General features: G+C 35.6%; 1 long non-coding RNA gene across 9 annotated transcripts; it reads right to left on the minus strand.

Annotated features, from left to right (window-relative positions):
- Positions 1 to 10,365: 10,365 nt before the first annotated feature.
- Positions 10,366 to 20,311, minus strand: LOC130932501 (uncharacterized). 9 transcript variants are annotated; one of them, XR_009067473.1, is made up of 9 exons: positions 19,942 to 20,310; positions 19,476 to 19,791; positions 15,839 to 15,936; positions 15,567 to 15,705; positions 12,655 to 14,972; positions 12,556 to 12,572; positions 12,313 to 12,452; positions 11,874 to 12,211; positions 10,368 to 11,606 (listed from the first exon to the last, which is right to left on the minus strand). It is a non-coding gene; the product is annotated as an uncharacterized LOC130932501 (long non-coding RNA). The 9 variants fall into 9 exon arrangements; XR_009067472.1 differs by having other exon boundaries at positions 10,388 to 11,606; positions 12,313 to 12,572; positions 12,655 to 14,604; positions 14,750 to 14,972; positions 19,942 to 20,309; XR_009067467.1 differs by having other exon boundaries at positions 10,850 to 10,864; positions 10,952 to 11,606; positions 12,313 to 12,572; positions 19,942 to 20,306.
- Positions 20,312 to 23,123: the final 2,812 nt, after the last annotated feature.

Genomic DNA, 23,123 nt, shown 5'->3' on the forward strand with positions numbered 1-23,123 from the left:
AGTATTAATCGAGAAGCCTGAAAAGAGTAGAAATAAAATCGCGAAGACGTATCACTCACGTTTCGACAACGAACGGTTAAACTGTGAAGCCGAAAGCGATAAACGGACAAGGCATAAAGGAGATTGAGAGATAGATAACGGATAGATATATATATAACATAAGTAATAGCCACTAGTCGCGACCCGCGAAGTTTAGGCCGGCTAGGGTACAGTATAAAAGTAGTTGACAACAGTATGTCCTAATCTCTCCCAAAGGAAATATAAAAGCCTCTATAGGCAAGTTCCAAAAGAGTTCAATACATAATATAATCCTTTCAAAACAAAGGTGGAGAGATTCTAAGCAAAACACATTGTAGAGAAAATAAAGATCTTCGCCGGCTCTTAGACGAACCACAGCTCACTTCTGAGCACCTGGACCTGTATCTGAAAAACAAGAGATATATACGGAATGAGAACCCCGGGCCCATGGGTTCCCAGTACGGTAAAAGTGCCAAATAAATACAATGCACTGCAATAAAAACTCACTAAGCATCCTAAACTCCTTTTCACCAAGTATCCAGCCTAGATTCTCACTAATCCATAAATAGGCATCTGTCGTAAGGGGATACTAAATCTAGTTCATGTTACACACGTTTCCCCAACTTTCTGATTATTCCACGAATCAGACTCAGAATCATAAGCAAAGCCATCACCAGTTGTTCTGCCTCAGCAACTCTATATCAATACATCATACCCTCGCCTGGAGCTAGTGAAATCACATCACTGCGTCTACCCAGGGGGCTCAAATGATCTCATTCAAAAATCATCATCATCATGCAATCGCATCATCAAATCATCTCATCAAGAACAGCCCTCAACATACACCGACACCAACATGTGGATCTCTCAGTTGTACAAACACAAGCAATACAGACAAGTAATACACAAATAAGGTACAAGTAGAACAAGTAGCACATAATCAGGTAACATAGCGTATATAATGTAGAAATCCAAAACAAATAGGCAAACCCAAACAATTCAAACATATGCAAATGATGTATGCCTGCCCTATGGCTGATGATATCATCTGTCGGTTATATAGCCAACCCGACACGTCCTGGTAGCTAACCATGGACAGAAACACCCCTCGCGGAGCAAGTAGGTTTGAGCTACGACCCCCTTGCTACTACCCGCTCAGCCCAGAGCCAGTGGAACCACCACTACTGCGGCTACTACCCAGGCGGGTGTTTAACAGCTCAACCTGGAGCCAGTGGAACAACCACTACTGCGGCTACTACCCAGGCGTCACAATCTCTGACCTGGAGCAAGTGGGACAAACCACAACCCTTGCTACTGCCCAGGTATCTCAAGCATTAACCCGGAGCAAGCGGGACGAACCACAACCCTTGCTACTGCCCAGGTATCTCAAGCACTAACCCGGAGCAAGCGGGACGAACCACAACCCTTGCTACTGCCCAGGTATCTCAAGCATATATTCATTCAATCTCAATTCATATTATCAATCCTCATTGTTATCAAGTCTCAAACATTAACCTGGAGCAAGTGGGACGAACCCCAACCCTTACTACTACCCAGGTATCAGAGTTACATTCATTCAAAACTCCAGAATTAACTCATTTATCATAAACATCATTTTTCGTCTCATACCCGGAGCAAGTGGACTAGCCACTGCTACTACCCAGGGAAACTCGCATCTTAGATAGTGGAAGTGCATATCACAATTATCAAAAATTCAGCATAAACATGCATGAATTCTCATCCATGGATCAACATCCATATCGGCCATCCGGCTCACAGTTAAATCCATAACCAGCCAATATTCATAGCATACACAGCTATTCCGGCTCACGGTTCACTCCAGAACCAGCCAATTCATAAACAATTACGGCCCTTCGGCCAATGGCATAACAAGCACTTCCACCACCATCCTCCACATCTCACATAATCATCAATGATCCTCATTGATTATTCATTTTCCCCTTGCTTCACTCGCAAGTTACCTCATTCACTAGCCCTTTTCTAATAGCTAGGCATATCATAACGATTTAGGATATAAGTGGTGAGATCGGAGGCTTAGAAGTATGAGATTTGGCTTTTAAAACTCAAATATCGACTTTGGCATGAAAACAATGCCACGCGTACGCGTACTCCACGCGCACGCGTGGATGTCCTTAAAAACTCATCGACGCGCAAGCGTCATGCACGCTAACGCGTGGATTAAAAAGTTGCCAAATCGACGCGCACGCGTCAACCACGCGTACGCGTGGATACTCTCGTGCCCCAGGCACAAAGCTGGCACAGTTCTGGCACAACTCTCTGGAAAATGGCTGGGCATTGGGTGCAGCACTACCGGCGCGCCCGCGCACATCACGCGCACGCGTGGATGGCGTTTTCTGGAAGATCGGCGCGTACGCGCCAAGTGCGCACACGCGCAAGGGATTATTCTGCTAAAAATTTTCTAAGTTAAAAACTGCAGAATTCACAGCTTCAACCCCCAATCTTCCGACGGACATAACTTCCTCATTTTAAATCGTTTTTCACCCGTTCTTCGAACGGCATGGACATCCCGGATCCAATTTCATTTCTAAACAGATTTGGCACAAAACAAAGATCCGTAGTCCAAGTTATGTCCCGTCAAAGTATGCCCAAAAACCATGTTTTCATATAAACCACAAAGTGCCATTTTCAAAACAAGCCATTTTCAACTCTTTTCAAAATCAACCAAAACATGCCAATTTCAACCCTTTCTGAAACCAATCAAAATATACCAAAATCAACATCAAGCCTCCTCGACTCATACATTAACACTTTACCACGAATCACAAAAACCATCATATAAATCATCTTTACCCATTTCAAGCAAATGGCTAAATTACAAACATATCAACATGTCATACATACTTCCTCATCCCAATTTCCAACTACACTATTTCCAATCAACCATCATTATACATAACCAATATCATACTCACTATCACGTGGTTTCACCCCCAAATCAAACTTAATCATTTCTCAAGCGTATATCACAACATACATATCTCTCATGCATTATCATACCATCAAGGCATCAATAATCATACTCACATATATGACCACAAAATATATCCCAACCAAAATCAAACATACCTCATCTATACTATTTCACCCAAAATTACCAATTTCCACACTTCAACTCCTCAAACCTCGTTATTCAATAACCAACCCAATCATTCATATATTCATTATATGAAATTCATCCAATCACTTGTGTCATCATACAATACACACATCAACTTACCTCCCTTACCTCTTTCCGGCCTCCGGCCCAAAATTTACGGCCTCCGACCCAATTTCACAATTTAAATGCATAAACCACAAATTAATACTCATTATCCAATACTTCAAATTTTCAATACACCAAGCATACAAGGCCACACAATTCTCAACCCAATCATCAATTCACATTACATACCAACTACGCATATTAGCATCAACCATTTACACAATCCAAACTTAATCCTAGGGCATCTAGCCTAGGAATTCTCATCACATCACACGGTACTTAAATGAAACTTAAACCGTACCTCTTGTAGCCAAATCAATTGAGCCTCTTCTATGGAAGTCTCCACCAACCCTTAGCTCCAAGCCTCACCAAAGCTCCACAAGCAACACCAATCTCCCAATTGTGCACCAAAACCATCAAATACACTAACATAACCAATATCACATACATACATCAACCTAGGGCTCATAAAAATCATAAATCACAAGGGTTTGAGCACTTCTTACCTCAGCCCATATGAAGTAGGGATAGAACCCACTTAGAATCCATGTTGGAGTATCCCTAAACACCCAAAATCACAAGATTTCAACACTAACTTCCCAAAAACGTGTAACAGTGGTGAAATTCGAAAACTGGGCAGAGATGAATGGAATACTCACCACAAAACTTAGATAGAAATGTAGAGGATGAGAAGAGCGACGCGTGGCCGCAAACGGCTCGTCAATCGGAGCTCCGTAGCTCAAGTTATGGTGGTTTGAAGATCAAAGAGAGTTAGGTTTTCTCTCTTCTCTTCTCTCTTCTCAAATCAGCGCCCCTACCTCTCTTTTAGGGTAAAAATGAGCTGAAATGCTCGTAACTAATGTTTATATATGTTGGGTCTTGGGCCCACTTAGGCCCAATTCACTTATTTTTGTCCGTTGGCCCAATTTTGGACCAAAACCTCTAAGATTAGCGCTTTAAATCGCACTTCAAATATTTCTACCTCCCCTAATTATAATTCCTCATTTCTTAATCTTATTTACTCATAATCAACTTTCTCAGCTGCAGTACCAGACAGGTCTCAGCTGGTACTGCCGGTCAAAATTTTACTGCGCACTTTTACGCAGAAAACTATGTCTTCCGACTCGGAAAAATTCACTGAATCCAAATATCATATTTAAATCATCAAATTCCAATTGCCAAATCTTCCAACCATATTCGCTCCTACTTAACTCATTATTTAATTAATTTCGGTTAGACCGGGTATTACATAGAAGAGAAGATAATACATTCAGTTTAGCGAGAAAATGAATTTATGAGGAATCGACAACTCACTTTCATTAGCTAAGGAAAAAACTCAGTTTCACTATATCAAAGTAGATTCTTTTCATGCTTCTCACAAAATTATTATCCAAATCATTCGCATAAATGCTCCTAACCACTATTTCAAAACAAATTTATAATTTATCACTTAATAATGAATCACCTAACTTCTTTATCTTTACTGCATACCATATTTGTTTAAAATATCCTCTTAATACTAATGATTAATTTCAAAATGTTCATAATTACATTACAAACACTTATTTTCTTTCAATTTTTATAATAGTAATAATTTTAAGTATAAACAATATTTATGAATGTTTCTATTCTTTTTTGTCTAACAACGTATTTTATGCTAGTTCATTTTTTATCCCATTCTAATTTTTTTTGGTCTTACAATGACCACCATTTCTCGGTCATTACAACAAAAAAAAACTACTTCAATGTTAACTATTCTGAATTAACTACAAGAGCCCTCTTTTTAAAAACCATTCATAACGTGTTTTTGTAATTGGGATGTATTAAAGGAAAATACCTCATCCAAAAATTGCATTATCAAATGCCCAAGTCCACAATCATAAGTCCAAAAAGCCCAACCATGAATCCAGCTAATAATTAATATAATCACTTTTTTAATTATCAGATAAACACTAACTTTAATCTAGCCAAACTGACTGCAAAAACACAGTCCTTGTCTCCTGCAAGCACAAACCCCAACGCAGGTGTGGGTCCCTTTGCTCGACATCTTCTGTCCCTAGCCTTATGTGCACATTCTTCCATTTGACAAGTGGACTTCTATACATGTAGAACAAACTGCCAATCTACACACTAGCAAAGCCCCTTTTTTTATAGTTCAGCTACACATCCAAATTTTTTTGGCAATAAAGTCTAATCAAGTTGGTCCAAACTCAATAAAAATTATTTTTATTACACCAGCGTGTACACACGCGCTTCACTAACGCAAACATATCCTTCTTCGTCTTCACGTTCCTTCTTCTTCTTCGCGTTATTCGTTCTTCTTCTTCGCATTCCTCCTTCTTCGTCTTTGCATTACCCTTTTTCTTTTTTGCGTTCTTCCTTCTTCTTCTTCTTCGCATTCCTCCTTCTTCTTCATCACATTCATTCTTCTTCTTCACGTATTTTCTCTCAATCGTTGTTCTTTTATTGCTGCTGTTGTTGCTTCATTTTTTCTTTTTCTCTTTAGTTTAATTGAGGTTCATATGGATTCAGAAATGAACTGGATGTATTTTTGTTGATGATTGAGTCTTTTTGATTACTTATTCTAAACTGAACTAATTTCGGTTCATTTGTGGGTTAAATGAGGTTCACCTGATGTTGTTGTTAAGTATTGACCAAGTTTTTTATTCTTTGAGTAATTTCGGTTCATTACTTAGTTTATTTGAGATATATTTGGATCCAGAAATGAATTCGATGTGTTTTTGTTATGATTGAGTCTTTTTGACTGCTTGTTCAAAACTGATCTAATTGAATGGAATGAAATAGAATCTAATGCAATTGAATAAAGTGATAATGAATAATTTCATTCTTTTTTGTTAAAAAATTTGGTCAATACTTATCAGCAGCATCAAGAAGATCTCAATTAATACTGCACATAAATGAACCAAAATTAGTTTAGTTTTGAACAAGTAGTAAAAAGACACAATCATCAACAAAACACACATCAAATTCATTTATGGATCCAAATGAACCTCAATTAAACTAAGAAGTGAACCAAAATTAGAACCAATGAAGATGGCATCAGAGAAAATATAACCAATAAAGATGTTAGCAAAATATTGGTGTTATTGGTGATGACGATAACGAAAGAAAAAGAAGAAGAAGACGAAGAAGAATCTACGTGCGCAAATTTGAAAGAAGAAGAAGAATGAGGAGGAAGAAGAAACAGAGAAGAAGGCGCGTGATTTAAAAAAACAGTTATAACAACTTAGTTAGACTTGATTAAGTATTTTGCTTGAATGTTTTATGTTTTCATATTGATTCTATTTGGAATGTTCTTTCTGAAATAGTTTCTATTTAGTTTTTTTTATATTCGCACCATTATTTATGAAAACAATTTTTTTATTTGTTTATTTTTATAAGTGTATCATCAAATGATTACGTATAAATTGAAAGTATTTCATTGTAATGAATAGCAATCATAAATCCTAAACCCTACAAGTTATTTACACAAATAAGTCCAACAAGTCGTTTACATTTACGCGTCTCTGCACGTTCTTTTTCTTCTCCTTCTTCTTTTTCTTTGTCACCCATAACATTTCATCTTCTTTTTCTTCTCTTTCTTTTTTGTTATTTTTCTCTTTTGTTATCGTCGTCACTAACACCACCTCCTCCTTCTCATCCTCCTCCTCTTCCTCCTTTTTTTTCTCATTGGACTTTCTTCTCCTCCTTTCTTTTTCTCCTTCTCCTCCATCATCTTCATCATCATGATCATCATCGTTATAGTCATTGTCGTCTTCTTCTTATACGTACCATCGTTATCGTTATTGTCGTTATTGTTATTGTTAACGTAAAAATTTTGCCATATTGATGACGTTGCCTGATCCAAAATTTTTGCCATAGAATTTTCTCAAGTTTCTTCTTGTTTTACTCTCTTAACAAGAATAAAAAGAAAAAAATCAAACAAAGAAGAAAAAATACATAATACTACAAAATTTCTTAGAAGAGGATGAACCTACATTCATTCAATTAGAAGAAATAAAGAAATAAAGAAAAAAAGAAGAAGAAAAAAATGCAGCATCAAAGAAAATATTTCGTGTATTTATAGCAAATTTCGGTGTAAAGCTAAGATATCTTTGTGTATTGTTAAGAAATTTCGGTGTATTTGTATTGATAAGTTCAGCATATTCAAAACTCTTCCTCTTCCTCCTCATCTTTTGTTGCTTCTTCTTTTTCTTTTTCATCATCATCATTATCTTTTTTTTCTATTTATTTTTTTCTTCTTGTTTTACCTTCTCAAGTTTCTTTTTGTTTTACTCTCTTAACAAGAATAAAAATAAAAAAAAATCAAACAAAGAAGAAGAAGAAATACATAATGCTGCAAAATTACTAGGAAGAAAATGAACCTACATTCATTCAACTAAAAGAAAGAAAGAGATAAGGAAAAAAAGAAGAAAGAAAAAATGCATCATTAAAGAAAATATTTTTGTGTATTTGTAGCGAATTTCGGTGTAAAATAAAGACATTGATGTGTATTGTTAAGAATTTTCGGTGTATTTGTATTGATAAGTTTTGCGTAATTCAAAACTCTTCCTGTTCCTCATTTGTTGCTGCTTCTTCTTCTTCTTTTTCATCATAATCATCATCATCATCATCTTCTTCTTCTTCTTCTTTTCTTATTCATCTTTTTCTTCTTGTTTTACGTTCTCAAATTTCTTCTTGTTTTACTCTCTTGAAAAGAATAAAAACAAAAAAAATAAACAAAGAATAAAAAGAAGCATATAATGCTACAAAATTACTTGAAAGAGGATGAACATACATTCATTCAACTAAAAAAAGAAAAAAATGCCACATTAAAGAAAACATTTGTGTATTTATAGCAAATTTCGATATAAAACAGAGACATTTATGTGTATTATTAAGAATTTTCAAGTTTTTGTACTGATAAGTTCTGCATAATTCAAAACTCTTCATCTTCCTCCTCCTCCTCATCTTCTACTTCTTCTTCTTCTTCTTTTTCATCATCATTATCATCTTTTTTTCTTATTTATCTTTTCCTTCTTGTTTTACCTTCTCAAGTTTTTTCTTGTTTTACTCTCTTAACAAGAATAAAAATAAAAATAATCAAACAAAGAAGAAGAAGAAACAAAAAATACTGCAAAATTACTTGGAAGATGATGAACCTATATTCATTCAACTAAAAGAAAGAAAAAATAAGGAAAAAAAGAAAAAGAGAAAAATGCATCATTGAAGAAAATATTTTTGTGTATTTGTAGCAAATTTTGGTGTAATACTAAGATATTTATATGTATTGTTAAGAAATTTCAATGTATTTGTACTAATAAGTTCTGCATAATTCAAAATTCTTTCTCTTCCTCCTCCTCATCATTTTCTACTGCTTCTTCTTTTTCTTCTTTTTCATCATCATCATCATCATACTTTTCTTTTTTTATTCATATTTTTCTCCTTGTTTTACCTTCTAAAAAAATACATAATATTGCAAAATCAATAGAAAGAGGAGAAAAAAATACAGCAACAACAACAGCAATAAAAAGAATGACAAAGAGGATAAAACACGTGAAGAAGAAGAAGAAGGAACACAAAGAAAAAGGAGGAGGAATGCAAAAAAGAAGGAGAAGAAAAAGGATGAGGAGGAGGAGGAAGAACGCGAGATACAAATATTGGAGAAGGAACAATGTGATTTTGGTTGTTTCTTTCGTGTTAAATGGATATTTTTAGAATTTAGAGTTTAGGATTTATGATTTTGGATTAAGTGTTCAGTTTTTAGGGTTTATGATTTAGGATCCGGGTTTAGAGTACATGGTTTAGGATTATGGGTTTAGATTCCAGGATTTATGGCTTAGGGTTTAAGGTTTGGATTTACGGTTTAGGGTTTTGAATTTATGGTTTAGGATTTAGGGTTCAGGTTTAGAGTACATGGTTTAGGTTTTGGGGTTTATATTTTAGGATTTATGGTTTAGTTTTTATGATTCGGATTTATAGTTTATGGTTTAGGGTTTAGTTGGTTTAAGGTTTAGGATTTACCGATTTACAGTTTAGGGTTCAATATTTATTTTTAGGATTTAGGGTTTAGTTGGTTTAAGGTTTAGGGTTCATGTTTTAGGGTTCAGGGTTTAGTGTTCATAGTTCAGGTTTTATGCTTTAGGGTTTAGTGTTTAGTTGGTTTAAGGTTTAGGGTTTATGGTTTAGGGTTCATGATTTCTTTCAGGGTTTAGGTTTAAGGGTTCATATTTTAGGGTTAAAGAATTAGGATTAGGGTTTATGTTTCAGGATTTAGGGTTTTAATATTTGCGGTTTATGGAATATGGGTCTAGTCTATACGATCTTTGGGTTTAAGGTTTAAGGCTAAGGTTTAGAGTTTATAGTTTATGGTTCATGATTTAGGGTTTAGGGTTTAATGTTTACGATTTATAAGAAATGGGTCTAGTGTATACGGTCTTTAGGTTTAGGGTTTAGGATTTGGGGTTTAGAATTTAAGGTTTATGGTTTATGGGCCAGTATTTATGATTTTGAATTTTGTACATTGTGTCCGTGATAAATGGTTTTTTTTGTGTTAAATGGATTTTTTGTGTTTACATGATGTTTTTCTATGTTACTATGATATGTTTTTTTTCGTGTTAATTGAATGTTTATTTTGTGTTATTATGATATTTTTCCGTGTTAATTTGTGGTTTTATATTTAAACTGGTGTTTCGGATTTGTTTTTGGCATAGTATAGTGGTTCGTTTTATATATGTAATTAGGAAGGTTTTTATAATTTTTAAAAAAACTGAATACAACATCTGGTACAGGAAGGTACTGAAAATTTTGAGTTTGCCAATGATGACGTGGAAGAGGTTCATAAGGTTTGACTTGCAAATATAGAAACCATATTTTCCTGAAGTGTTAAAGTCCTAACTTTTACTCAATTATGTCTTATTATTTGTGTTATAGATGCCTAACCATGATGGCATTCGTTATGAAGAAATCCAGAACTAAAAATGGTTTTTGATGCGTTACAGGAGCCATAGGAATTTTATGCAAGTTATGCTAAGAAATTAGGCTTCGTTACCAAGATCAGAAACACAAACTATGACAAATCCAACAAGGAACTAAAGTTATCCATCAACCGATCCATCCATTGCACTCGTGAAGGGAATCGAGTAACTCGGGTAAAGGCAGCAACTCGAGCACATAAGATATAGGCTACCAAATGCAACAAGGATGTATGTCATGTTGGACAAGGAAAAGATTATTTGGATGATGTCAAGATTAGAATTAAAGCATTTACATCTATGTTCGTCTAAATAATCAATCCACTACCATCAAAATAGAGAGCTTAGTATCCATGTTAAGTGTGTGATTGAGGACAATGACGAGGTTCGAATACGACCAAACAAGACATACCTTACACTTACTAACGAGTATGTGGTTGTTTGAATTTGAATATCTTAAAAAAGGATGTCAAAAATGACAGCTTCAAAGGGCTCGGTGTTCCAAGGATGCAATAATTTAAATTCATTTTTGTATAGTCCGTTTTACAAGCTCTTTTTTTAATTATGTTTAAGTTCTTGCCACAATTTTTCACACTACGAATCTCTCATTGACAAGATGTCAGTGTTCCTGTATATAAAAACTTACACTAGTAAGAACATCATTCATATAGAAATGTTTAATATGAGAAAGTCATTTTAAGGAAATGTCACTTACCTTTCCAGCTCAGCAAGGCACTCTTCCAAATTGGTTTTACTCTGTGCCTTGTTCGAGGGGGAATCTAGTTTCATATTATTGGATTCATTTTTTGCATTTTCAATTATGTTGGTTTGTTCATTAATTCAGGCACCATCATGTTCAGGGACTCTAACAACATGAATAAAAACAAGTTGTTAGTCACAACATCTACATTTGGATGAACAAATATACTTAGTAACTAAAAAAACATGATTTATAATATAAAAGAAACACTCAATATAACGTAAAAAAAATATCCATAATGATATATTTCATCAAACACTAAAGCTACGGATACTTTTCTTGTTGATTAGTCACTTCATTGGTTTCAACTATGATTCGTTTGGCAACGTATGTTTGTTGACATCATTGGATCTGTTGTCCTTTTCATCTATATTGTTGTTCTGATGAATGATTTTGTCAACCTCCTTCTTCGTCTTACCATGCCTGCAACTAGCTTGATTCAAGCGGCGTATCCTCTTTACAATGGGCTCAGTATCCTCGTCAACTTCTTCTTCAGGTGATGACACTTTTTTTGCTACGAAGTATCTTTTTCCTTAGTTTTCTTTTGCGGTGTCCTTTTTCGCCTTTTCTTAACGAAAGTGACTTTTTCAGAAAGCATCGTAAGACAACCCTATTCAAGAAACACCAAAATTAACCAATGCCATACAAATACATTGAAACAGTACAAAGGCAATGAACGACAATCTAAACAACATTCAGTTAACTGTTTTGCTGGCCATAAAAATATCCATGGCTTTGGTTTATCACATTGTTCTAGGAGGCCACTCTTTAGCCATTGAAAGTATAATTTCTAATTTGTATAACCACAAACAACGGAATCATATTCATAGTTGAAAAAATTTCATCTCAAGTTCTCTAAAATAACCATCAGTCTTACCAGCAAGGCATACAAGCATCCTTCACATGTCTAGTTGTGTCTAAGCTAGTATCTCTAGATAGCCTTCTTCAGCCAATTGAAGATTTTCATTGGCTAGTTGAACCGACTAGGATCTGAAACATCTAGAACAGGAGGAATATGCCAAAGAGACAAGACTTGCTGTGTTATTGGGCAGAGGAACATATGCATCAAAAGTAATATAAAATATCTTCGAACTTCCATCCTATTAGCTTCACTACCCATGGAGCACTCTTATATGTAGTCGTGAAGTTCCGTTGCTGTTGCACAGTTAAATTGATTCTCTATTGCCATGTGCGTTGGATTCTCCTTGTCAAATTCTGAAAAATCATCCCCTACCAAATTCAATATTTTGAAAAGTAAGATGCACAAATAATCTTAAATGATATATCGTTATGGAATAACGAAAGCAAAAGTTTACTTATCAGCTTATGGCAACCCAAAGACTTGCCCAACTATTGCAGCATTAACTCTGATGGTATCCATTTTATTTGAGGCTAGGTCATATGATCTTGCCAATGCTACCATGATTTTCTGCTTTAATGTCCATCGAGGGGTAAACTGTAAAAACCCAAATTCCATGGCATTTATCTCCAACAACTTTGCCTCAACATTAGACTTTATAAGCTGCTCAAAGATGCTAAGTATGTAACTTGGAGTGCACCTTATTTCCACCAATTTCTAATAACATATACAATTCTTAATGTAACACCACAAAATTCATGATAAAAATGAAGATAGATACAAATGATAAGAGTAATACCTTTTTAGGTCTGCCTTCTTTTTCCAGCGACCATATTGTTGATTGGTAAAACCTCAAAATATAAACAAACATCATGAAAAATATACGCAATATGTGATACGTAAATAACTCAACATAATGAATTAAAACACATGATACAATGCCCATTCAAATTTTACGATAACCAACACAAAATACATGGCTAATAAAATAAAAACCATCATTTTAACATAAAAAAACAACTAAATATGAGAATTTAACAATCTTGAATCGTAAACCATATATCTAAAACCCAAAATTATAACCCTAAAACTAAAACCCCACTCCTTTCCTCCAAAACACTATAAAATAATCCCTAAACCCTATACTCTAACTCGAAAAGCCTAAGCCCTAAACCCAAAACAAGAAACATTAAATTCTAAACTATAAACCCTCCATCCTAACTTATAAACCCTAAATACTAAATCATAAGTCATAAAATCTAAAAATAAAATACTAATTCTAAAACCATTGAATCGTATCCAAAAACACTAACCATAAAAACCCAAAGCTCAAACCATAAATACATTAACAAATATTATTCAACTCTTAATTAAACAAAGATATCCAAAATTACATGAGATTAAACAAATGTTTGTATATATAAAGGTTTCATGTTTGTGTATGCATTACTATTAAAAAAATCTTTAAACTAACATCCATAACACATAAAAAACAAGAATACAGAACACTGAAGCCAAAAACCATTGAAATACATACTAAAAAACGCTTCCGAAATTATCTTACAAAAGACTCCAAAAAGTATATATTTAAAAAATAGCCGAAATAGTATGAAAAAAATAACAAAATAGCACAAAAAGAAACAACACTAAACCTTTGATAATAACATCAATTATTACATAATAATAAAAAATACAATTTGTAACAACCGTAAAAAAATCTTTAAATAACATTCTTCACCCATTAAAAAAGATTCTAGAACACTCAGGCAAAAAACTATTGAGCTACATTTTAAAAAACACATTCGAAATTTTCTTAAAAAATATTATAAAAAATATATGAACAAAACATCTAAAACATTATTTAAAAAAACTAAATAGCACAAGAAGAAACAACACTATACCTTTGATCACCACAGCAATTACATAATAATAAATAAACTAATTCCACATACCAATTCATGAGTTCGAAAAAAAATCAAATATATTGTAAAATTGATACTTTAGTTATAGCAATTAGAAAGCCAGGAACTAAATCGGGCACAACTCGCCAATCTCAATGACCAAAGTGAGACTTAACTCATTTTTTCCTTTTCTCTTTCCTTTCTACCTCTTCCTCTTCTGAAATCAAAATTCTCTCCCTGAACACCATAACACCCACCAATTTTGATCTAACTGGATGTAAAAGTTAAACCATTTGAATGTGTATTAACAATATTACCTTCCAATTTAGACATAACATTAGATGCATCCATTGAAAAATTAGTCATAATTTGAATCCCAAATTCATCTTATAATTTGCAAAAATGTAAAAAGGTACCAAGGTTTAACGGGAAGCCATGAACGAAAATTGAAACTTTGATGAACAGTGAACACCTATCATCAAATGTTTCTCAAAGTTCAAATCTTTGGACTTCAATTAACATCTTTCTGCTAAAAACTTCCATGGTCAGGTTCAGGTTTGTCGAAACATAGTTTTAATGATTGCCACCCATCATCCAAATACAACTATTAATGAGTTAACTCCCTCACCTCTGGAGATGTCAGAAGATGAAATTAAAGTAAACCCATTGAGATTAACCACCGAAAGTTAATAACATTAGATCTTCATCGTTATCTTCAGTAACAACTCATAATAAAGTCTCTTTGGTACTGTAGCCATCAATGCCGCTAATGAGGAAATGGAGACTCGCCGCATTGTTGTTCCATCTACGGGAGCCATAGTTATGTTTTGCCTCGTACTCATACTCGTCTAAGAAAAAAAAAGAAGATTCTGATCGAAGGTAGATCTAGCCATTATTAAATTCATTATCGGCAGAAACTGGCGAAATTATGGGATAGGAAAACTAAAGCTAAACTATTCTTCTTTCTCCTACTCCAATTTTTTATCCTCTTACTCTTTGTTTTCTTGTTCTTGTTCTAACTCTTCATTTTTAGCTTTCTCATAGTTGTAGATTCTAAACTTTACTAAAGAACCCTCTCTTTCCAATCCCAAGGTTTGCTCTCCTAGGGTTTGAGAAGTGTAGTGCTAAACATCCATTTTTCTATGGTGAAAGCCTCTGTCCCTGGTTGTGAGCCACCCCAAAGTAGCAACTAAGAAGGGATAACTCGTCTTTGGTCCTGAAATAAAACATGGCAGGTGAGTTAGAAGAACAAAATCATCAAAACACTAATGGAACAGTGGAAGGAGAAGAAGCAATGGTAATATATGACGATAAAGACATCTCTGAAGGAGTGAAAGACTACAAGAAAAGCATAGTGGGAAAGCTCATTACCAACAAACACATTAATGTAGCCTGGATCCAAAATGCTATGGCCAATATTTGGAGAAAACCTAAGGGATTCAGAGTAATAAAGGTAAGACCCAAACTCTACCAATTCTTTTTCAAAAGGAAATATCTTGAGAGAGTTTTAAAGGAAAATCCATGGGTGTTTAGAAATGCTTGGCTGCTAGTGAAGAGACCAGAAAAGAAAGAAGAAAAAATGGAAGAAGGATCAGACAATGATGATACTAAAATACAGATTTGGGGGTTGCCTAAACACTATAAAACCCCTAAGTTAAGGAAGAAAATAGCGGCATGTATGGGAGATGTAAAGGAGTGTGCCATATACGAAGTAGGACAAGACCAGGATAGATTTGTTAAAGCTATTGTCAAAATGAATATGGAGACATAGTTTAGGAAAGGGATACATGTGGGAAGAAGATGGACTCACCTGGGTTGACTTCATGTATGAACAACTACTAACATGTTGCTATTATTGCAGGAGAATAGGTCATGAAGAGAGCGCGTGCGAGACAACAACAAAAGATGTGGAGGAAAGTTAGGATAGTAACATGAGGCTGGGACCATGGCTGAAGGCAGATAAGGTAGGGAAAAAGTTAGCAAGAAAACCAGGAAAGAGAGATAGCACCAGAGCATGACGAAGGAAAAAACAGAAAACTAAAAGAAAAACTCAGTGAAAAACTTATGGACAAGTTGGCTAACCTGACAATGTCGTCGGAACCAATGATCATGATATTGGAGAAGGTTTTGGCCAACCCCCTATGACAGCAGCCCAAGTAGCCGCCTATCTGAGAGTGGATCTGGGACATGTTGACAAAAAGGGGATAAAGCGAAAAGAGTTTTCAGTTGAGCTAATACGAAAAGAACTAAAAACAGAAAGAGGAATGGAGGGAAATGGAAAGACAACAAAAAAGAGGAAGAAGTAGTCAACAATAGGAAAGGAGAAGAAGTGAAAGAGCTAGAAACCAAGAAAGAAAATGATATGGAGATAACACACACACTTAATGACATAACATATCAGCAGCTAGGGGGAGAGGGAAAATAGTAGGAAATGGAAGAGACAAGCCAGGGAATCAATCCCTAGCAAAGAAAACAAAATAGAGCTAGTTGAAATGAAACTGAAGAGAAAAAATTGTGGAGGTGAGGGGGAGAAAGGAGAGGGAGCAGAGCCACAAGCAAAGAAGATGCCGATTGAATTTGAGAGCACAACGACGGAGGTTGCTGGCAGCCCTGCCAAGCACCATGAAGATACTAAGTTGGAATTACCATGGGCTTGGGAACCCATGAGCAATAAGAGCTTTGCACAAGCTCTTAAAACAGGAAGTTCTCAACCTTGTCTTTTTAATGGAGATTATGAGGATGAGGACATGAGGTATAAAGGAGAACTACAAAATGTTGTGGGAGTTGATTGTCACGGAGAGGGACGGCAAAGAGGAGGGGGGTTGGCTTCTCTATGGGACAATTCTTTGGAGGTCAATATAATGTTTATGTCTCCAAATCATATAAACATGGAAGTCAAGATCAAGGAAATAGATAAGTGGTGGAGAGCGACGAGTTTTTATGGCTGTCCGGAAAACCAAAATAAACATACAAGATGGAAGCTTCTTAGGACACTAGGCCAAGTCACCAACAGGCCATGGATGTTATTTGGAGATTTAACCAAGTGCTGAGCCAGCAAGAAAAAAGTAGAGGAAACCCGGTTACTTTTGCACAGGTGAAAGGTTTCTAGGAAGCGATTCAAACAAGCGAGTTACTCGATTTAGGCTTTGTCAGACACTCTTTTATGTGGACAGGCAAGGGAGAACAATATTTAGGAAGACTAGACTGAGCATGTGCAAACATGGACTAGAAAGAAGTGTTCCCAAAACTATTGTCTACCACCTTAATAGATATAAATCAGACTACTGTCCAATTTTTTTAGATCTGGAAGGTGACAAAAAGAAAGGTAGAAGAAGGGTGCATAGATTTCGTTTTAAAGAAATTTGGTTAACAAATGATGAATGCCAAAAGGTGGTGGAGGAAGCTTGGAAATCAAACACTAATAGCATCCATGAGAAGATAAAGCTATGCGGAGAAAAGCTAGACAGTTGGGGAGGAAAACTTTGGAAATATACCCAAGAGGATCAGAGAGGCACAAAAAGACCTTGAACCAACTAAACACTTTACCACAAAGTGAAGAGTTTTGAGAAGAACAAGAAGCGTAGAAGTAGATTTGGATGAGCTCTTAAAGGTGGAAGAGGTGTGATGGAGTCAATGCTAAAAAGCGAGTTGGCTAAAACACGGGGATTGAAATACCAAATTCTTTCATCACAAAGCTTCACAAAGAAAGAGGAGGAACCGGGTGGATAAAATTGTGGATGACAAAGGTTTTAAGCATGTTGAAGAAGAACATATTGAAAGAGTAATGTGTGATTTCTTCGAGAGGCTGTTTACATCAGAAGGAACTTTTAAGGTAAAAGACGTTGTAGAGGTGGTGAGGAGGAGAGTTGATGAGGAGAAATTTAATATACTAAATGCCGACTTTACTAAAGAGGAGGTTTTCCAAGCCTTGCACCAGATGCACCCTACAAAGGGACCCTAATGGAATGTTGACTCTTTTTTTATCAAAATATGTGGAAGGTTATAGGAGTGGATGTCATGGGAACAGTCCTAAGAATCTTGAATAAAGGAGATGACCCAAAACCATTGAACCACACACACTTATGCATGATTTTGAAGGTGGAGAAACCGAAACACACAAGAGAGTTCATGCCTATTTCTTTGTGCAATGTGGTGCTAAAAATAGCCACCAAGACAATGGCAAATAGGATGAAACTTATTCTCCCCATGATTATTGGGGAGAATCAGAGTGCTTTTGTTTCCGAGAGGTTGATAACGGATAATAGCTTAGTGGCTTGCGACATCTTCCACTACATGAAGAAGAAGGTGACTGGTAAAAAAGGATACACTGGGATGAAACTTGATATGGAGAAAGCTTATGATAGGATTGAATGGGAGTTCTTGAGGGAGGTTCTACAAGCTATGGATTCTCGAAGAGATGGACCCAAACAATCTGGAATTGCATCAGCATGACGTCCTTTTCCATTCTCATAAATGGTAGCCCCAACAAACCATTCCAACCCTCGAGAGGATTAAGAGAAGGGAATCTGTTATCCCCTTATCTATTCATACTCTGTGTGGAGGTTTTATTAGGAATCTTGGTGAAGGCACCGAACAGCAAGATCATATAGGGAATAAAGATAACTAGAGACAGTCTAGAAATTAATCATCTTTTCTTCGCAGACAACAGTATATTGTTTACTAGGGCATCAGGCCAAGCTATTCAAGCAGTCAAGGAAGCTTTAATTTCTTATCAAAGTGCGTCAGGACAACGAATAAACCTTGAGAAGTCGGAGTTGTCTTTTAGCCAAAATATAATAACTGACAGACAGATGATCATTCAAGATTGGGTAGGGATAAAGGCTATAAAAAGACACTCAAAGTACCATGGACTACTAACCTTTGTTGGAAGATCGAAGAAACAGGTTTTTTACCATGTCTAAGAGTAAGTTTCGAAGAAGTTGTTATCGAGAGTCAGAAAAGAGGTGTTAGTAAAGTCAATGGCTTAAGCGATCCTAACGTACATTATGAGCTGTTTCAAACTTCCAACAAGCCTATGCTAGCACATCAAATCAATGATAAACAGATTTTACTGAGGATCAAAGAATGGAGAACGGAAGATACACTGGGTCAAGTGGGATAAGCTATGCAAGTCAAAGCAATAGGGAGGCCTAGGATTCAGAGACATTGAGGCATTCAACACGGCTCTCTTGGTGAAACAAGGTTGGAGATTAATGAAGAACCCAAATTCCCTAGATTCCAGGATTATTAGGGGAAAAAATACTATAGGAGGAAAAAATTTCTGAACTCAGACTTAGGCTTCTCACCAAGTTATACTTGGAAACGTATATGGCAAGCCAAAGGTGTAGTGGAAAGAGGAGGATACTGGAGGATAGGAGATGACAGAAATGTGAGGATATGAAGGGACCCTTGGCTACCCAAATAGAATGGCTCGAAGCCATGGACCACCCCGAATACATTGGAACATGATTCTACTATATCGGAGCTTATAAATCAAGAAGGGAAGAGCTAGAATTGGAAAGCAATTAGAGAAATCTTTTTACCATTTGAAGCTTAATAAATTACTGAACTCCCGATTTCTAGGATAGATCAATCAGACGTTTTCATATGGAAGAAGGCTAGAGATGGGAATTTCATAGTCAAAATTTCATATCATGACATTTAAGCACAGAATTAAAACCTTCAGCTAGTCCAAAAACAGAGAGGGGGAGGAAAGTACCTGGAAAGAAGTGTGGAAGACAAAAATTCTGCCAGGAGTCCTTAATTTTTTGTGACGTCTACTCCAAAGATCCCTCCCAACAAAAAAGAACCTTTCAAGGAAAGGAATAGCATGAAACCCGACATGCATAAGGTGTTGGAGCCATGAGGAAACCGAATCCCACTTGGCCAGAGACTGCCCCATTGCTCGAAGATTTTTGTTTACATCCCCTTTTAATTTGAGGACTGAAGCATCAGACAGTCAAAACTTGAAGATATGGGTAATTGAGATGATGCAAAAGCTTTAGAAGAAGGAGAGGTCCCTCTTTAGCATCCTCCTGAATTAGTTATGGAGAGCCAGAAATCTATTAGTTTTTGAAGGAATTGAGTCACAGGTTGATGAAGAAATTGAAAAGGCATGGAAGAATTGGAAAAATTTTTGGAAAGCACAGTTAATTGAATAGAAGAAAATAAGACTACACTCTAACCTGCTGGCAAAATCAAGAAGCAGATGGAATTCCCCACCAAACTCCCTATTCAAAATAAATGTTGACACAACATTTAGGAAGAGTAATCCGAGAGGAATTGGAGCGGTGGTGAGAGACTCTTTGGGCCTTGTCTTAGCTGCAACAATATGACCCATCCCTTTCAGCGTACAAGTCTATGAAGCAGAAGCATTGGCTGCGTATTTTAAGAGTGAATTTTGGAAAAGATTGTTGCTTCATAGATGTCATTTTGGAGAGCGATAATCTAGAAGTTGTGAATGCTCTGAAACAAGGTAAAGTCAATGGAACTTGTTTTGGCTCTCTCATCACTAATACATTATCCTTGTTAGGAGAATTTAGAGCAATTAATTTTAGTCATGTAAAGAGACAAAAAAATATGGTAGCATATGAGCTTGCACAAATGGCCTTTACTAATCCTTATCCCACATTAAGTTCAGACTTTAGTTATGCTAGATATTTTACCAAGCATTGAATGAAACAAGCTTTTTCTGTCAAAAAAAAAAAGAATTCTAAATTTTGTTGCAAAATTATTTTGATTAATTATAATTTTAGATTTGAAAATTTTAAGGATTGAGTATGTTGGGTGATGATAGATATTGTGTTGGTATTGTTGGTGATGATAATAGTAGCGATTCTTAGAGAGTTTTAGAAGAAGAAGAGGTAGAAGAAGAAAAAGAAAGAGAGAAGGAAAAAGAGTAAAGGATAATAATTGCATTTTAAACAAAATTAACCTATGATTAAGGTTTTTGTTAGTTTTATCAACCAGACCTAATATTTCATGGATACTAAATTAGTTTTAGTGTGTTATGATTAATTTTGTCGACACTCAATTATCTATTTATTATATAAAAGAAGAGTTGCAAAACAGTTACACTCTACAGCAGACTCCAACACCTGTCTATTTTACAACTTTTTTTGCCTTTTCTCCAATCGACACCTGTTCTTATTGCTCTGGAAATTACAATTCTATCCTATATATACATTGTTAATTCCAAATCCGGCCCTTTCTCCACTGTTGCAAGCTCCTTTTTTTTTCGCTGGCACAAATACAAGAGTGGGCTCAGCAATCCCCTTCCTCGGCAAGAACTTCTTACCTGCTGGAAGGTTTTCGGGAGAGTCGTTTGTCCAGTGGGTTGAAGGGAGTGAATGGAGCAGCAATCCCAAAACCACTATTTAGCGGGAGAAGGAAGAAATGCTAGCTTTTGATTGGATGATTAGGGTAAACAATGGATTGAGAAGTCACTGTGTCTAATGGAAAAGGAAAAAAAAGGCAACAATCTTTTCCCCAAATTCTAAGGTACCCCCTTTTATCCTTTGTGCTTAGCGCATGTCAGAGCATCAGCAATCCTAAAACGATGGGATTAACCACTGATAGTTTGCTCTGATTGGTTGATTGGGCTTAATCCCGGTTTCCAACACGTTTTGTTCGATTGAAAAATTTAGTGCTTTGGTTTAAACGATCATCTAATTTTGGCGCTATTTTGTGAAATTTAAAACTAGATAGTAAAGGAAGGGGTGTTTTAGTTTTATCCAGCAGATTGAAAGATGTTGGTGCAGCAATTCTAATTAATTTTAGAAGAAGGTTGTGCATCTGATTGAGCGGGAATTTTTTTCGCTCAAATTTGACCAAAGAAGTAAGAAATCAATTTCTCTTATTCATTTCTCTCTCCTAACTCCCATTTACTCTACCCTCTTTTCTTCAATCCTTTCCGGCTTTGCCTCTTTTCTCTTCTCGAGACGTCGTTTTGACAGGGAATGATTCTGCAGCAGATGACGGTGGATATTCTGCAGCAGATTACAAGAAGGGCACTGGTGACGGCACACGGGGTACTATTCAGTTTCTAATGAGGTACAGGAGCATGGCGGCGCAGATGAAGCCTTTCGTTTGCCTCCATTGGTCAGCTTTGAAAGGAGCAGAAGCTCGCCGAAAAATCCGCAAGGTTCGTAGTCAGCACTGGCCCTCAAGGAGATAAAAGAGCCCCATAAGGAGTTCATCAGCAATGTTCACTCCTCTTCTTCCTCTTTCTCTCACCAACTGTAGCCTTATTTTTCCTGAATTGATAGCTTTCATTTTTGGTCTCAAGGAGCTGTTAATTGAAAACAGAGTCCTACATCTTGCTAAATTGATGGTAATTTTTGTAAATTTCTGAAGTCTTTACGTTTTTTAATAGTGTTTATTTAGTGTATTCTTATTAAACTGTGTATTTATGTTCTTATTAAACTTTATGTTTTGCTGTTTATAGCGATGAACAAAGCACAGAGCAGAGTTCCAAGAAATTGTGTTTTGCTGTTCTTATTAGATATTTTTCCACAGCTAAATATTTTTTTCTTCATTTTTCAAAGCAAAGAAAAAGGAAACATTTTAATAGCTATATCGAGTTCAATTGCTTCTTCAAGTGCAGGTCTTCTTGCGGAAGGGAAAAAGAGTTGGCCAAGGCGGAATAAGTATGGACCCTCGGTAGGTATACTTTTTCTTTGAGAAATCATTTTTGGCAAAAGAATGTATTTATTTCTTTCAGAAATGGTATATAAGCACAGTTTGTAAATCGAATGTAATATTTCTTTCTATTTGATGAATACCTTTCTCCCTTCATATTTCTATATTTGCACAGTTGTTTTCAATCTTTGAATACTGTGGCATATTTGTTGATGCGTAGCTAAAAGTGCAGTTAGTATTTCTTTGATGTTGGAACAAAGTTTTGGAGAAGAGAACTAATTCAACAGGTGAGACATAGTGATCTTCAAGACTATATCCTGTTGTTGAGTTACTTCCAATAAATTGTTGAAGAGCAGAGAAGTAGATTATGTTGTTGAAGAGCTGGAAAAAAATGTTGTGGTGAATGTGTTGATTTTGTTATTAACAATGCTTTTTTTTTGGGACTAATATTTTCAGTTTTAGGACTTCATGTGGTTTGAATTATTACATAATATTAATTATTCTGTTGATATTTGGTCCTTCATATGTTGATTTAGCTCAAAGTATTGCTTTTGAATTATTTTTTGTTGATTAAAACAATTATCATATTAAATAAATCATAGATTTAAAACAATTATTAGACTAAAATCCACCATGTCTTCTCTACCTAATTCTTCTGAAGTTGACCCTTCTCAAGATTTAATTGTATACAACTTTTGATGGGATGGGTGTTTATTGGCTTGAACTC

The sequence above is a fragment of the Arachis stenosperma genome, chromosome 6 (genome assembly GCF_014773155.1).
Source record: "Arachis stenosperma cultivar V10309 chromosome 6, arast.V10309.gnm1.PFL2, whole genome shotgun sequence".
NCBI classification, from domain to species: domain Eukaryota; kingdom Viridiplantae; phylum Streptophyta; class Magnoliopsida; order Fabales; family Fabaceae; genus Arachis; species Arachis stenosperma.